Consider the following 17,540-nt stretch of genomic DNA (forward strand, 5'->3'; position numbering starts at 1 on the left):
TAAGTGGGCGAGTGGCAGGACTCAAGGGCACTGGCAGGGAGGGGCCGATCTGCTTGCCCAGGACACGGGACTAGCCAGGGATGTGGTATCATCTCTCCCACGCTGAGCACGTGGAAAGCAACAGGAGGTTAGTCCCCAGCCTCCAGAGGAAAAGATAGGGACAGAGGGTCAGGCAGCTGTCTGTAGCCACGTGGATGGGCAAGGCTTGAGCCAGACTTTGATGAAAGTGTTTTCACTGTCACAGAAACCCTAGTGACTTTGGAACTGGGCCAGGGTGGAGTCCTTTCAGCCCAATGTCCTGTGCTCAAAGGGTCAAACTATCCTCCACAGACTCCCCTGAAGCAGGGGAACTCAGTCCCTTCCTGGCAGCCGCCAGCTCCAAGGTCTCCTTGATTTTGTGTCTATTTGCTGCCTTGGGCTTTGGAGAGCTGACCACTTATTAAAATAATCCCATTAAGTTGAAGGGCCACAGAATTACCACGTTTCCCTCTTTTTATTATTTTTTTTTCTTTCTGTTTTTTCAAGACAGAGTTTCTATGTGTAGCCTTGGCTATCCTAGAACTCACTCTGTAGACCAGGCTGGTCTCAAATTCTCAGATCTTCTCCTCTGCGTCCCAAGTGCTGGGATTAAAGCTGAGCACCATCTCCGGAGACTGTCCCCCTTTTTTCCCCCACAAATGAGAAGCTGGCCTGGGCCAGGGGTGCTGGAGAGGAGGGGCGGGCTCTTGCTAGCAGTGCTCATTACTTCAGGCGGCTGGGGGGTCGTCAGGGAGTCCTTGTGATCAGACCTAGAATTAGAGATGACAGCTGCTCTCCTCAACCCTTCAGCACACGTTGACTGGCTAGGACAGCCTTTCTCACAGCAGGGCTTCCTCGATACCAACCTGCTGGGGTAGCCGACCTCTGTCCATTCTTGCAAGCTCTGACCTCATTACTTAGAGTCATCGAGTCAAACACATCCTGGAGGTTATTCTCACCCCCCTCCCCCTTTCCCAGGTGAGAGAATGGAAGACTCCATGTGTGAGTGTTCAAGGGGACGCTACAGGTAGGATCACAGAGCTATGGTGTAAACCTTCAAATCCACTTGTCATCTCGAATTTTGACTCTTAGTGACTAAACTGAGGGAGGTACTCTTACAGCCTTTTCTGACAGAGTCAGTGTTTGAGGGGGGTGTCTTGAAAATGGATTCCTGAGCAGTAAAACCTTGCTTCAGGTGAGGGCCTTGTCCCTACAGCCCACAGCTCTATTTGAAAATGACAGCTCCACCCACCTCTGGCTCCGTTCATGCAAATTGCTAACACACCCAAAGAACGCAGGTTGCGGGTGGCTGATGCACCGTGGTTTCCTCCCTTTTTTTCTGGCTCCCTCCCCCCGAGTTTACTATTTCCAAAAGACACCAGCCCTGTCACGGTGTTAGTCTACCCTCGCCAGAGGAGGAAAATCAAGCAGCTGTTGCTGGCAAATTCGCTCCGGCGCTGGGCACCTCCTCCGCGCGCGTCTCCTGTTGCTTCTTCCAGCCTCACTTCCCTTTGCGAAGAGCTCGAGAAGAGGAGGGCGCCGGCGACAGTAGAGGGGTCTGAGAGGGTCCGAGAAGCCAGCGGACGAGGGCGATCCCGGAGCCCAGCCCGTCGTCAGCCCGCTCCGGGAGGCGGGAAAGCTGCAAGCCGCGCCCACCGCCCTGCCCCCAGCGCGCCACTCCCGGCTGCTGGGACTCTGCACATCCTCCCGGGATCCGCTCGGAGGGGACCCAACGCCTAGGTGAGCAGCAGGGGAGGTGGGCAAAGTTGGCGCCTTATTCCGAGGGGAGGAGGCTCGGGTGGGGACCCGTCCCTCTAGCGCCAGGTTCCTCCGAGTCTTGTTTGTTTCAGTGGGTGTGTGCCCACGTCCTCTCCGGGGCGGCGGGAAACGGCTTTGAGGATGTAAACAAGGAGGTGAGCATCGCAAGGCCAAGGGTCCAGGGATGGGGACTCAGGCAATGGCGGTGGGCGATGCTAGTGGCTAGAAAATGCTTTCGAGGCTGCTCTGAGCTTGGATCAGGAGCTCTAGGAAAAAGGGGAGAAGACCTTTTGACGGGGAGCTTCCCTTTTGTTACTTGGAAGCTGGGGATCCTACGGAGAGTGGATATGCAAGGAACTGATAATGTGGCTAGATGTGAACGTGGACACACGAGCCACACAAAATGGAACTTGCTGGCTTGTTGCTTGTGGGGTGTGGGCGTGGGCTGGGGGAGTGGAGAGGGGGGCCTGGAGAAGGCGTTGTTGGGTTCTATGGCCAGGGGATTCATCTGACCGCATTGCCTTCCCTCGGTCTGTCAAGCCCTGTATTCCTTCCAGGGCCACTGGTACCCTATCCCCACCGTTCAACAGCAGGGCTGGCCGTGGCGGAGCCTCCCCCTTTGTGTCTGCACCCGCTTTCTTATAGAGTTGGCTGAGAGCCTGGGTCTCTGGGCGCCTGCTCCGAACAGTCAGGTTGGAAATATGGGCCCACCCAAGCTGCCACCGACCTCCAGACCCAGAGGTTGCTGTGTGGCTGGAGGCTTGGCCCCACCGATCGCCCTCAGTCTTTATTCTCTTTGTCTAACCTGGCTTCACGCGCTGTTGGAACTGGGATTTCCAGCTTTGCAGAGGGACCAGTGGGCATACCAGCCCTCAATGAAAGGATCTCTGGCTCTGGGGTTCTGTCTGCCCTCATATTGTAGATGTATGAATATGTGTATCTGTTTTCCAACTTGGCCTTTTGCACGTGACCTGTCTCATGGTTGCCATGGAAACCCCTCCACTTCCTCCTCCCTCCTTTTTCTGCCCATTCCTCACCTCCGATTGCCTCCCCTCCCCCCAATATGGTTGCCTAGATACTGGTTACCCTTGGCTTTTAAGGGAGGACACCCTATGTCTGGCCCCCACCCTAAACTGCCTGGCCCTTTACCCACCCCATCATCACAGACACCACAAACACAAACGCATACACACAGTACACACAATATCATCACAACCTCACATACCTATAACCCCACACAGTCAGTCCATTAACATAATCCACACACATAACATCATATACATTTATATCACGTGTACACTGAGTACACCTCATGAAACCACAACACATAAACACTAAAGACACCAAATGCACATCACACCACATAAACACCTAATACATCACACACCCTGCACACCACAAACACACCAACTACACCAAACACACACCATAAACATCCACACTAAATGCACTATATGCACCCCCACATACACACTAACATGCATATCACCTATATTCAGCCTTCGCTCTGTGTGTGCACACACAAACTCCACCTGTAACATAAACCATCACTTACCAACACACACACACACACACACACACACACACACACACACACACACACACACACAAGGCTGGGTGAGGCAAAGCAGAGAGAGGGTGGTTTCCTTGCTGTTCAGCCTTATCCTGGATCCCTGGAGTATGAAGAGGGAGAGGGAGAAGTCCAGAAGGGAACCTCTAACATCTCCCAGGGACCTTGCAGGAGGTGAAAGAAAGGCTTCCAGGCCTCCTTAGTAGAGGGGCACCTCTGTTAGGTGCCAGACTCCAGGGGTGAGACTGGGCACAAACCAGAATTTAAATCTCCGCCGGCTGTGTTCTTCCCTCCATGAGCCCAATAGCCCCTTCCTACTAGAGGGGGTCTTTGGAGGGGAGAGAAGTCTGCCTGCTATGGAGAACACAGGTGGACAGAAAGAAGAAGCAGAGATGTGTGTGTGTGTGTGTGTGTGTGTGTGTGTGTGTGTGTGTGTGAGAGAGAGAGAGAGAGAGAGAGAGAGAGAGAGAGAGAGAGAGAGAGAGAGAAGCCAGAGATGGAAGTCAGGGTACTCGGCTGCATTGAAGTTCAGGTCTCTCCCTCCAGCCATTTTCCGGCTTCCTGATTGCTCCTCCGATCATTCCTGTGCATCTGGGAGAGTAAAGCTGCATTCTCATGGACTGCTGCATCATAAAGACACCTCCAGGACTTGTTCTCAGATGGCAGGAGCTTGAGGGAAGAGTTCCCCTCCGGGATCCACCTGACCTTTGTTCTGGTGGAGAACCTGTTTAGTTCAGTCATTGAGCGGTTTTCAGTATCTGTTAACTTCTGGGAACACGACAGTGAGGAAAGAGACACAGTCCCCGACTCCAGAGCCTCAGGAGCATGACACAGGTGGGAAACTGAGGCAAAGGCTCACGACCAGTAGTGGTTGAGGACAGACTTCACAGGCAAGATTTTGGATCCCACACTGCCAGGCCTGCACCTCTTCCCTTCTTCCCTTGGTGGCTGTCAGTCCTTTGGAGATCAGGATGTCCCTTACAAAGTGAGGGTCCCCTCGTAGGTGTGGATGAGAGAGGCATCTGCCCCATTATATTTCCTTAGAGAGTGAAGTTGGAGGATGTGGCAAGGAGAGGTGAGAAGAACAGCTTCATGGACCATAGCCCCTCCCCCACCACATGGGAAATCAACCCACCTAAATTCCCCTCATGGAGAGCACACAGTCCTCAACCTCCACTCTCTTCCTGTCGGATGCACCAGGCCACCATCTGGGTGCAGACAGTGTCAGGTACCCCCTAGGATCACCATCTAACAGATTGCTCCTATCTGCTCCTCCTGGGGTGTGCTGGAAAGGCACAACTCACAGGAGACAGTGCCTGTGGCCCACAAAAAGCCTGGTTCTAGCTACCTGGCCCACCCCCAGTGCTATGCTTCCCAAGGGCAAATGCATTGATTCCACAATATCTTGTTGAACGCACCACAGGTCTCTTGGTGCAACCTAAAAATGGCTTGGGCTGTGCTCAAGTAACCCGAGGCCTCCAAGATCTTAGACATTTGTTTCCGCATCTGTCCATAGGGGATTTAGTCATTTCCAAGCCCTTCCTTCCTCTAAATGTGTATGGCTTCTACGGTCTTGAATAAGATTGCTTTTCTCTGTAGGTACCAGTGTGGCGGGGGCGCGGCTAAACTGAGCTGGAAAGAGACTGTCTGGCTACTCTGGAGAAAGGTGCTCTTTCACCACTGGCCAGGCAATGGCTGAGAGGCCAAGGATAAGCTGAATGGGGGAGGGACCTGGGCAAGAGTCACCTGTCCGTTCTGCTAGGACACACATGGGGCCTACAGCACGTACAGGGACTAAAGGGCCACCTCTGCAGAGTATGAGACTGGGACCAGCATTCAGTGGGTCTCTGAAGACCTCCGGACAGTTTAGAGAGGTCAGGAACACAGTGTCTTGGGTCTCTGTCCTTGGCAAGAAGCTGGACCTCTCTGGCCGAGGCAGAAGCTCGGGGCCCACGTAGCAGCGTCTTCCTTGTTTTAAAATGGAGAACTTGACCTGGGAAATATAAAGCCAGCTTGAAAACAGCATAGGAAAACATTTGTCACAAAGATGTCTGTCTGGGGTGAGGGGACAGGAAGGAAGAGGTCTGGCCACCAGGGATCGAGTTGGGAGTGTGGGAGTGCCTCTGCCCAGTCAAGAACCATGATTTGGGTAGAAAGAGTCAGAGAACCCCCACCCTCTGCAGCTTGAGAGTGAAACCCGGCCTAGGTTTTACTCGCTCATCTTTTAGCAAATACCAAGTCCCTTCAGTATGGCATGCCCTATGAGTTTCTCAGAACCCTGTAGAGCTGTGGAGCCACACTTTCTTAGTCACTCCTGCTCAGGCAGATCTAATGATTTGGCCTATCCTTCCCCCTACCTGCCCACCTCACCTCTATCTTCCATCAGGAAGGCCCTGTAACCCTCCACAGGAGGGCTCATGGACAAGTACACTTGGACTCTCACGCACAACCCCTTCTTCACACATACATAATCCTCTGTCGCTGACACATAAGCACATGCTTGCACGTTTCCACACACCTTCCCTCTTTACCTAGCAGCAGTCTGTCACCCTTGTGATGGCCTATTAAGTTCATCCTCTCAGTCACCAGATCTGTTATCTGTGGCTCCTGCGGCACCAGGCTGGTCCTGTCACAGCCTTTGTGTGTGACTGTCCACCACTGAGTAATGACAGGTACATGGTCCTACCCTTCAGGCCCTTCCTAGTCAGCTGCATCCAGGTGCCCACCCCAACCCTGTGCTCTGTCCTCTACTTGAGATTTGTTAGAACATGCTGTTCCTGCCTGTGGAGTTGGGGATGAGAGCCTTTGTAGAACCATAAATTTAGGCTCTGAGGCTTTCTGGTTTTGCTTGTTACGTCATCTTTCAAGGCTCCTCTCAAGTGCACATTCCTCCAAGAAGCTCTATCTGATTCCCAGTCAGCATTTTAGTGAGCTTACAGACATTTCTCCCCCTCCCCATAAAGGCAGGTTCCCATGGAGGAAGTCCAGAGAGCCCCTAAGTGGAGTCAGCCTCCACTGGGAAGTGTTGAGTCCTTGCCCTTGTTCCCACCTAGCCCATGCCTAAGGTGTCCATTCCTTTCTTCCCATGTATGGTCTTGGAATGCCTCTTCCTTGGCATTCTGGCAGATGCTGAAGGCTGTAGTTAACAGAGGGAGCTGATTCACCGTCCCTTTTGGGAGTTTGACGAGACCCAGATGGCAGAGATGAGGACATGAAGGCCTGGAGTTGGGGGAAGCATGATGGAATGCCTCAGAATGCTTAAAATATGCCATTGAGATTCTCAGGTGTTCTGAGCTTAGGGTGGATTATGACTTAAAGACGGTGATGCTGCCATGTCAATTAATTACTTGATCAATCAATATCTGTAGAGCAGCTGCTGTACCCAGTTGCTTGGGATCCAGAGATGTTGGCAAGTGCCTTTGGCCCAAGGCATTTATAGTTTTTTTGGGATGTGAGGACGCGTGTGCGCACGCGCGCCGCCCCCCCCCCCCCCCATATGAGAGTGTGCCTGTGCAAGCAATACATGGAAAAGGGGTAAGCTCTGTCATTCTGGGAATGGAGTGACAAAGGTCCAAGGTGAGAAGGGAGGGGACAGTTTCCTAAAACAGACAAATAGGGTCAAGTCAAGAGTCCCCTGGCCTCTATACTCTCTGGGTGTCTAGACCCAGAGGACCTTCTTTGGTCCCTCCCATCTCTGGGAAAGAATATGAATCCATGCAGAGTGTAGGTGGAAACATGAAGGCCAGAGCTGTGCTTCCAGAAGTCGGCAGCTAGCAGAGAGGGGATGATGATCCCCTGGAATGTGCTCTGCTTATGAGTAGGATGGCATGGGCCTGGTCTCTGGGCCCTTGGTCTGACAGTAACTTTAGGTTTCTGTCTTTGCTAGTGGGACTGCTCTTCTGGTCTCTATGAATGGGTATTTGTCAGCAGGTGTGTGTGTGTGTGTGTGTGTGTGTGTGTGTGTGTGTGTGTGTGTGTGTGTGCGCGCGTGTGCCCATGGCTTCTGTGTAATGCTACTGGTTACCTAGACTTGCTGGAACCAGACACAGTTGTCCTGGACAGGCAGGATCCTTGAACTGTGCTGTTGGACGGGATGGTTGGGCCTGGCTCGTGCTGGGCAGCTCATGTCAACTACCTGTGTTTGAGTTGGCTATAATGCCCTGATGTTTACAGTATTCCTCTGGGGACTAGCTAGGTTGGCACCATGAAGACTGTCTCAGTTGGCAGTGACAGTAAAGTGACCCCCCAAGCCCTAGGCCCCTGCTGGTAGGTCAGTTTGGAGTCTTCCCAGGAAGACATGTAGACATCAGGCCTGGGTTTGAGTTTTGTGCTGTGCTTCCCTTTCTGAGGAAGAGCCTAGTCCTCCAGGTCTCCTCTCTCTTTTGTTTCTTGTGGCCAACTTCCTCCCTCCCAGAAGTAACTCTGGGTTAAAGGTAAAGGCTCCTAGAGTTTAAGTAACAAGTGCTCTGCTGTGTAATACAGGGCTTTGGCCTCTGGCCCTGGCCTGCAGAGCCAGCTGGGTGTGGTGCTGGGCTCTCAGAGAAACTCTTGGGGGCCTGGGGGTTCCCCCTCTTCTGTGAATGAGGCATGGTGGAAAAGAATCCCAAGTCAGTGGAATCTTGCCAGACATGAAGGCCTCGTCCTGAAGGGGCTGGGGTTAACTGCTAGGCTGCCCAGGTGCCTTCCAGGTACCACAAGGAATTCAAGACAAAGTAACTCAGGCCACCAGATTTCCAGGCCCATCCGAATGCCACCACCCTCTACTCTCCCCTTTCCCTCAACAGCTTTGAGGTCATCTCCTTTTCAGTTCTGCTCTGGAATGCTGGGGGGATGGGGTGGGGTGGGCAGTCTGTGGAGAGAGCAATCATTTCAAGCCAGGCTCTTAAATTGAAGAATGGATGTTTAATTGTTTATTCAGTGGGTATTTAAAAATACAGGGCAAGAAAATAGGCCACAGATTTATCAGTGGCCTCTCTGATTACAACCAAAACCACTTGCCTTAAAAGACAGCTTTAAAAGCCTTGCCAGCTCTTGGCTCTGTGGCAGTGAACCAGCCATGCACTGCCTATTACAGAAGCATGTGGCATGGGAACACCTGTGTTCTGCACTGTGCCAGGGAAGTGAGCTGATGGGCTAGGCATGGATAGAGATGAAGGACTGATTTGGTTTTTTTAACTGAATATTTCAAATTCAGCTAGAAACAGACTTATTTTTTATTTTTTATTTTTCTAGAACAGTTTCAGGTTTGCAGAAAACTTGAGTGGACAGCACAGAGCTCAGTGCCTTCCTTTGTTCACAGCCTCTGCTGTCACTCAGATATTATTTTCTCGTGCCACAGTCTTTACTTCATTCTAGCTACTGTTGATACACTGTAAGCTAAAACTGACACTCTACGCGGATGTCCCTAGCGTTTATCCAACGTCCCCCTTCTGTCCCAGCATCCCGCCTCTAGGACACCACTGTGCATTTAGTTATCATGACTCCTTGGGCTCTTCTTGGTTGTGGTTGTGTGTTGGTGTTGATGACTGCGGCCATTAGAAAGAGCACTGGTCAGGTCACTGTAGGATGTTCTGCTCTGGGATCTGACCAGTGTTTTCCCATCATAGACTGGGGCATGGGTTTGGGGAAGGAAGATCACAGCGGCAAGGAGTCACTGTCATCACGTCATGTCACATTGAAAGCACCAGGTCTCCACCCAGTCATGGCCCAGTAACACAGTTCTGACCCTCCACTCCGTGAGGCAGACATACTAACCCATCAGTTCCACTCTCTCTGGCCATCTCACTGTCTAAGTCTTGCAAGTCTGGGACTGAGTGGCAGGAGAAGGTTAAAGATGTGCGTGGTGGCTACAGAATGAGGCAGGCTGTTGTACCAACCCGGTAGGTGATAGAACGCAGGGGACAGACTAAAGGGATGTTTCCCTCTAGGTGACTACAGATGAGCTCTGGAACTAGACTGGAGTCAGGGAGGGAGAGGGCAGCCTGAGAACATGGCTAGATCATAGACCCATCGTGCAGGGTCTGTGTCTCTCTTGCTTGGTGGAGTACTCTAGCTGATAAGTGGGGGGTCTAAGCAACAGTAGGTGGCCATGGTTATTGGAATGATAAAACTGATATTCTTTCTCAAATCACAGCTTCTCCCACGATGACTCTCTGCATCTCAGCCATATGGAAGTCAATTTTATTTTGTGGTTTTTGTTTTTCGAGACAGGGTTTCTCTGTAGCTTTGTAGCCTGTCCTGGAACTCCCTCTGTAGACCAGGCTGGCCTCGAACTCACAGAGATCCACCTGCCTCTGCCTCCTAAGTGCCGGGACTAAAGGCGCGAGCCACCACCGCCCGGCTCAGAAACCAATTTGAATAAATACCCTGGGCTAAGGCATCAGCAGGTGTTAACCTCAGGAATATTTCTCTTTCACAAGTAGATGTGACATTAAAAAGACCGTGTTGGGGATGGTATTGTGGGGGGAAAACACCTTCATTTCAGCTCCATGCCCTAGAATTCTCACCGGATGGGACACAAGTGATCAGTAGCTTCATGATCCTTATAGAAGGCTGTTAGCTGCCTTGGCTGCTGGTTCTGTTGGTATCAGCTATGGGCTGAGGGCCAATGGGCAGTATCCCCTGCAACTGTTCAGGACCTCGGTCCAGCTTCAGCTCACTGGAGGGTTCAGGGCTAAAGGATACGAGTCTGTGATCTGTTACATCAGACTCCTTGAACCCAAGTGACACCTTAGGAACAGCCCCCAGGTCTTAGAGAAGTCAACTTAGCCTGACTCACGCACCTTGGGGCCCAGTCTTCCCAGGGACACACTGAAATAGCCCCTTGCAGAAGGCAGTCGTTCTGCAGGACTTTTGGAAAGGAAGAAGATTGGCCTTCCTAGCTGGAGAGGAGCCCGAGGACCTCAAGAGTTGGGACACTGCTGTGCCTGACACTGTCCAGCTGCCAGGAAACGGTGTGAGAGCCTTTCTCCTGGACACGGCAGCTGTCTGTTGACTTTTCCCGTGCAGGCTCCACCCTCGTGTGTTTTCCTCTCTCTGCTCTTTAGAGAATCGTAGCAACTAGGGAGCCAGGGGCGTGGCAGAGGGAGCCCAGTGAGATGGTCCGGCAAGGACTCTGTTGGGAGGAGGATGATGCCAGACTTGGGGTTCCCTCAGATGCAGATTTTATTTTTCCCTGCAGTCTACTTTCCCCTCCACCTTTCCTGTCCACTCTGCTGGCTCAGTTTCTGTTGGGAGCACTGTCCCTGGGCCCGCCTCAGTCCCAGCTTGCGACCTTTTTCCCTGCCTCTTGGTCCTGGTCAGCACCCTGTTTTCTGGTTCCTCCTCCGGCGTACTCTCTGTGCTTTGAGGCCCTGGGGGCAGCTGTTGATCTGGAGCAGAAAGCAGTGCCTGGGGAGCCAGTGTCAGCTGCGGATCAAGCCCTCCCTGACTCGTGTCAGCGTGGGACACTAGAACCTTCCAGTGTTTATAGGAAGGAAGAAGGGAGAGGTGACAGGAGCGTTTTCCTGGCCCCTCTTCTTTTCTTGTCCCCATTTTCTGGGAAAAAGCAGAAAAGGAGGAAGGGAGGAGAGGACAGGGCAGGGCAACACTAACAGTAACGAGTCCAACAATTGGTGCCGAAGGAGCTGGTACGATGCCAGCTGCTGAACCCAGGCCCCTTCTCTTTCCGATAGGGTCTCATGGAATCCACGAGTCATGAGACTACTGTGTAGCTGAGGCCTCCAACTCACTGTTGTAGCCGAGGGTGACCTTGAACTCCCGACCTTTCTGCCTCCACCTCCTGAATGCTGGGATTACAGGTGTGGGCCACCGTACCAGGCTCCATAGCAATCTGTCTTCGTTGCAAATGGCTGAAATGGAACCTGTCCTCAATCAGGCAAGGCAGGGGCGTCACTCACAGAGCTGAACGTCAAGATTGGTAGGTTCTGCTCCCTGGGGGGCAGATGGCCTGATGCCCGTCAGAACCCTTTCCCTGCCCCCTTTTTTGCAGCTTCCTGCTTAGCTGCGCGCGCGCGCGCACACACACACACACACACACACACACACACACACACACACACACACCATGCCTCCAGCCCTGCATTTTACCACCAGACTCTTCTATCTCTTCTTCCTCGATTCTGCCGTCTCAGGCAGCAAGGGGACACTGAAGACCCCTATTCATTCCTTTTGGCCACCAGAGAGAGACCGTGAGGGGCAAACTTCCGCAGACCACAGGCTGAGGGCAAAGGGGGTCAGGCTCTCTTCCAGGAGGGGATACCACTGGTAAGAGTGGGGCTGTGGAAGCCAGACAGCAGCTGTGCCCACTCAAAGGCCGTGGCATCCATTCTCACAGACCTGGGATCGTGTCACCCGCCACCTCTTCTTACAGTCACAGGAGGAAAGCCTCCTAGAGCCCCTGTTGCTTTCTGGAGACCTAGGGCTCCCGGGTGGCAGACCCAGGAGAGCTGAGTGGTTCCCAGCAGGACACTAAGTGGTTCCCAGCGGGAACTCGGGGGCCAGGGTACTTGGGACTGAAGCTGGCATCTAGAGCTTTGGGAACGTCACCATACTTTCTCTCCTTAGTTGGCCTGTTTGTATAATGGAATCATCCTCATGGTGACCACCTCCCGGGCCACAGTCCGATTGTTGAAGGACTGCAAGCCGCATGGAACCACCCTTGTACGACATGAGCACCCGATAAATGTTGCATATTGAGATCACGGGGCTCTGCAGCTTTCAAAAATCCTTCACACATGTTATCTCACTTAACCTTTATTACAGCCTTGAGAAGTGGGTGGGATGGGTCAGTGGACTCTGTACTGCCCACCCCATGCTCCCCACCCCCTCCTAGTGAACTGCATGGGCCTGTAATCTGTCTTGAAAAAAAAAATCACCCTTTCGAGCAAACAGCTCTCGGTTCCCCCTCAGGGTGAGCTGGCAGACGTTCTGTACTCCGCAGTCCCTCTGGCTCTCTTGTGAATATGGATGAAGCTGGCGACGTGGGGAGCTTGGCTGGGAAAAGCAGGGCCCTTTCCTATGGAGTTCATTTGACCCCCCTCCCTAGGCTGTTAGGTCTCAGAGCCTGCTGGATTGGGGAGGAACAAGGAGTGGCACCTGCCAAGGGGATCTGGGTCCTTCATAGAGCCACAGTGCAGGTAGCCCACTGTGGGGGATGGAAACCCTCCTCTGTGATCTGGGGCTGGATCCCCACAAGGGCAGACTACTCTCTCTCCACCATTGGAGAGGCAGACAGGGCAAGATAGACATGTAGAATCCGGCTCTCACTCACTTTCTCTGCCCCAGTTTCTCTCCCTGTAAAATGGGTGGGATGCTAACAAGGGGGCTTCAGGAGGTTCTTCCTCATCCCACAGAGAAGTGAGTGGAGGATGGGAACTGGACTTCGCCATAAGTCTGGCTGCCTAGTGTGTGTGGGCTGGGCCAAGCGGCTGTCCCATATCATAGCTGTAACTAGTGCAAGGCCAAGCTGCTGAGAATAACAAAGAAGCTAAGGGCTAAAACCCAGAGACAGGCTGGCCACACACACACACACACACACACACACACACACACACACACACACACACACGCTAGCAGAGACTTGACGTCCTCACGTTCCTAAGAATGGTCTGTTCTGCATGTGTTAAGTGAGAACTCCCGGCGGGGACCTGCTCCTTTTAAGGCCTCCTCAGCCTTGCTCCTCTGTGGAAGAAAGCTCCCCGGGCTAAGTTGTATCTCTAAGAGGCACTTTCTGGACCAACTCCCTCCCTGTCCCAGGAGCCAGCAGTACCCCCTCAGCCTGCCTCCCAACTTCGCATCTCCAACCCAAGCTCATTTTCCAGTCAAAAGAGCCTGTCAATTGCTTCCCTCCTGCCCCTCACTGCCCTGCCCTGGCGTCCGTCAGACTGCCTTCAGTACCGCCCGGCTCTCCTGATACAAGACTGGCTGTTCCCAGCCTCCGATCACCAAATCAGCAGGCAGGGTCGGAGGTAGTCGGAGGTATGGGTTCTTGAGCCAGGCCCTACCAGTGACTGGCAGCTAAATCAGGCCTCTCTCATCGGACCTCAGTCTTCCCAGATTAAAGGCAAATATCCCAGCCTGGCCTGCTGAGATACCACATCCATCTGGAAACCTCACATCTTGGTTATTTGCTATACTCGGTGCATCCTTTTCCCACAGCATCTTTGTTGAAAGATGTGGAGATTCCCTAAGCTAAATCATGTCCCGTGGTCTCTAATAACAGCTTAGGTGACCTGTAAACTTAAGCCGTGGGGCTCAGGAACTCTGTGGCCCTTTGAAGGCTGCCTCTTGGGTATGTCCTGTCTGTCATCTCACTGGGATATCCAAGCAGGCTGTGATGATTCTGGAGTGCATGGTCCAGGGTCTGAGTCTGCAGAAGGCAGGCAGGCACCATGCAAGGGAAGGGAGGAGGGTCTGCAGGTAGGGTGAGGCAATTTTACACCATTTGGAACTTCTGCCTTATAAGGAGAGACGGTTGTCAAGTTATATGACAATAGTAGCAGGCATCCTGGTATATCTCATGGCTGCATGGAATCAGAAGTAATATAGCATGTTGCTATATCATCAACTGGTGGCTTCTCTTTCTGAGCAGCTTTTACCCAGCAATTAAGTGAAATTATGTGACTCAGCGTGGAAAGATAATCGCTGAAGGAACTCTTCCGATTGTGCTCTCTGCACGTGCGGTGGGTGACTGTGCAAACAGCGGGATGGCGGGAGAGGAGATGAACATGGAAGGGTTGCTGTCAGCCGCAGGGTGCCTGGGCATGGATAGAACGGCTCACGGAAAGGAGAAGGAACAGAGATGGAATTCTTCCTCACACCGGGCTGTAAAGGCAGCAAGCAGAATGGCCTAGTGCAGTGGCGATCAGGACAAAAGGATGTAACAGAATCCTTAACTCCAGCAGTGATGCCTTCTCAGGTGCCCTGTCCCAGCCAGCCAGGTCTTCAGGGCTCTATGCAGGGGCCCAGGGCCACAAAACAAGACAGTTCTCATATGCAAGTTGAGAGTCCCAAAATGTTCTTGAGCCTCCCTCCCGGTCCTATCCACTTCTGCCTGACTTAGTCCCCCACCTGACCATTCCTCCCTCCTCCCATCTGTTCCCCAAACTCTGGGCCTGGAAGTGAGATGACTATGCCCCCCCACCTATCTTAGTCCTCCCACCTCAGCTGAGCGCCAGGCTGCCCAGTTTCCGCCCTGTAAGGAGGAGGAGAGGAATGTGGAGATTGGGAGGCCAAGAGAAGCCAGGGGTCTTACCGTGGGGGAGAGGAGGTCAGGATAGAATTCCTTGGTTAACAGACAAACAAAGTCATCTGTGTAGGTGGTTGGCCACCGGACTCCCAGCCAGTGCCAGCTGTACCACTGATGTGATCTTTCAACGTGGTCTGGCCCGCCAAGAGGCAGTCTTGGAGGAGACTCACGCTGAGGGGGACTGCTGGTGTAGCCCAGGCCCCGGCAGCAGCTTGGAGGACGGAGACTCGGCCGCTTCTCAAATTCATGACAGTGTTTCTTTCAGCACTCTGCAGCTTGGTCGCAGTGTTTACTTTAGAATACAAAGGCAGGTCTTCGCTCTGGAGCTCGGCATTCACGATTCCCCCTAATCTGATTCCAGCTGTCTTATCAGGATTCTCACCGCCCACCCGTCGTGCTTCACTCAGACTGGGTTATTCACTGTTTTGGAAGGTGTCTGCCACTAGAAATGGAAACTCTGGGGTTGTTGTCTCAGTTCCCTCTTATGCCATACAGACATCACTGGTGGACCCAGCTTCATTTAGATGTCTTCTGGGACGACCCTGCAGGCAGCCACTGTTGAGTGAAGTACCACCCCGAGATCCGACTTGAATTGTTTGCCATCCCTCTTTGCCTTTGTTCACGTGTCTCTCTCTCTCTCTCTCTCTCTCTCTCTCTCTCTCTCTCTCTCTCTCTCTCTCTCTCCACCCTTATCTACCAAAATCCCATCCTGCTCTCAAGGTTTGGCTACAATGTCAGCTCCTCCATGGGCAATTCCAGGTCCTCTGTTATACTGTCCTTTTCACTGATAATAGCAGGGCCTTTGCTCTCAAACCCCGTGTCCTTGGTAGCCGAAGCCAAGCCTTGATCACTTTATCTATCCTGCAGATCTGGAATTCATGGCCCTCTCAAGGAGTCCAGTGTTTGTGGAATTACCTTGAGCCGAGCGTTTGTGGAGGTGACTGTTGAGGGTTCACAGAGAGTGGATGGCCACACCTGGTAGTCTGGAGTCCTTGCCATGGGTAGGGCTTTTCTTCCCCAGGAGGGCTCTACCTGCCCAGTAATTCCTCTGCTGCGAGCTGAGATGCCCAGCCGGTTCATCTAGAGATCCAGGAAGGCCCCTAAGGGTTGATTTAATTTTGTTTTACCTATGAAACAAGGTCTCTCTATGTAGCCTGGGCTGGCCTAGAACTCATGAGAAACCTTTTGCCTCAGCCTGCTGAGTACCAGGATTATATGCATGAGCCACATTTGAGGGTTTTAATGTCAGTTCCAGTCTCCTTCCAGTTTTTCAGTGTGGTCTTCTCTGAACAAGGCACAGGTATATTTTGATTGTGTGGTTTGAAAAGGAACTTGGTCTGGAAGTAGCAATAAATTTGACAGAAGAGAGAGAGGGAAGAAAAGAAGGAAGGAAGGGGGGAGAAAGGAAAGAGGATTTTATACACAACAGGTATACACTTCCTTTTTTCCTTCCTTCCTTCTTTCCTTCCTTCCTTCCTTCCTTCCTTCCTTCCTTTCTTTTTTGGTTTTTCGAGACAGGGTTTCTCTGTGTAGCTTTGGCTGTCCCGGAACTCACTCTGTAGACCACGCTGGCCTCCAACTCAGAGAGATCCACCTGCCTCCTGAGTGCTGGGATTAAAGGCATGCACCACCACCATCCGGCTTATTTTCCTCTTTGGGCAGTATATTTAAATCAGTATGACTGTCTGAACACTGATTTTTTCTGCTGTAAAGTAGTGATTCCAGCTTTGTTGTTGCAGGACTTGCCCTACAAGAGGGAAGAGAGGTACCCCTTACCAGTCACTCTTTTCTGCATATCAACCAGCACCTAAACTCCAAAACCAAAATAAATCTTCCAGCTAAAATCCTATGAAATCAAAGTAGCACAATTATGTAAAGTGTGAAGTAAATTGAAACAGAGCTGCTGAGCGTGAACGTCAGTAGGTACTGCTGCCTTCTGGAGACCCATAACACTGAGCCAGCAGGGCTGGGAACCAAACCTATGACTTTCTCATTAAGCTGAGGACCCATGGGAGGGCCTAACCTTTCTTAGGCTGGTATTGGCTACTCTCAGTCTCCATGGAAAAAGAAAAACAAAGTCTCAGAATTTCCCACAGATTTAATATAGCAAATTTGAGCTCATCATCAACAACTACTAAACCAAGGTTGTGTGTGTGTGTGTGTGTGTGTGTGTGTGTGTGTGTGTGTGTGTGTTTATGTGTGTGTGTTGGGAGGGAATAAAAAAAAAATCACTGTTTAAAAAAATCATAGAAACCATGAGGCAATTTATACTCCCAAGAATTCAGGACTTTGAAATTAGCAGATACAAAAAAAAAATTAAAAAATAAAAACTGTGAAGAAAATGTTGAAAGAAAACAATGAGGTCATAAAAATGAGTGGGCAACAAAGCTAATGAAATGACCAAGTTATTAGAAAAAGAACTGACTAGAACATATAGAAATAACATAATCATTGAAATAGGAAATTAAGTGGATGAGTGAAACAGCAGATTAAACACAGTTAAAGGGGGAAAAGAAATAATTCTGGAACAATTACCCAGCATGTAGCACAGGAAAGCAAGGGAGTGGAAAATATGAATGAGCAGCTGGATGATTTGCAGAACAGAATATAGATGTCCAACACATTTCCAAGCCACAGTCTCAGAAGAGAGAAATAGGAAGAATGCAAAGGAGGAATTACGTGAAGAGGTGAAGCCTGAGAGTTGGTCATAACTTAGGAGAAGGATTAATTTACAGACAAAAGAAATACAACAGAATACGCAGAAATAAACCCACATTTAGACTTCAGTGAAACTTGAAACAGTAAACACAGAGAAGGAGGCAGAGAGAGACACCATCTCTGAGTAACCATGAACAACAGACTTCTTGACCGCAACAGTGGAAACCAGAACACTGTGGATCGGTACCTCAAAGCACAGAGAAATGTGTGCATGGCCAAGACACCTCT

General features: G+C 51.5%; 1 protein-coding gene across 2 annotated transcripts in view; it reads left to right on the forward strand.

Moving 5' to 3' along the window:
* Positions 1-1,155: 1,155 nt before the first annotated feature.
* Fxyd6 (FXYD domain containing ion transport regulator 6) overlaps positions 1,156-17,540 on the forward strand; it is a 30,799-nt gene continuing 14,414 nt past the window's right edge. Inside the window, exon 1 of one of the 2 annotated variants that reach the window (XM_059267745.1) lies at positions 1,156-1,758. The gene's annotated coding sequence lies outside the window, so the exon portion shown is untranslated. The remainder of the gene's footprint in view (positions 1,759-17,540) is intronic. The other variant, XM_059267746.1, reaches the window with a different exon arrangement.

This window comes from Peromyscus eremicus, chromosome 7 (assembly GCF_949786415.1).
Source record: "Peromyscus eremicus chromosome 7, PerEre_H2_v1, whole genome shotgun sequence".
NCBI classification, from domain to species: Eukaryota; Metazoa; Chordata; class Mammalia; order Rodentia; family Cricetidae; genus Peromyscus; species Peromyscus eremicus.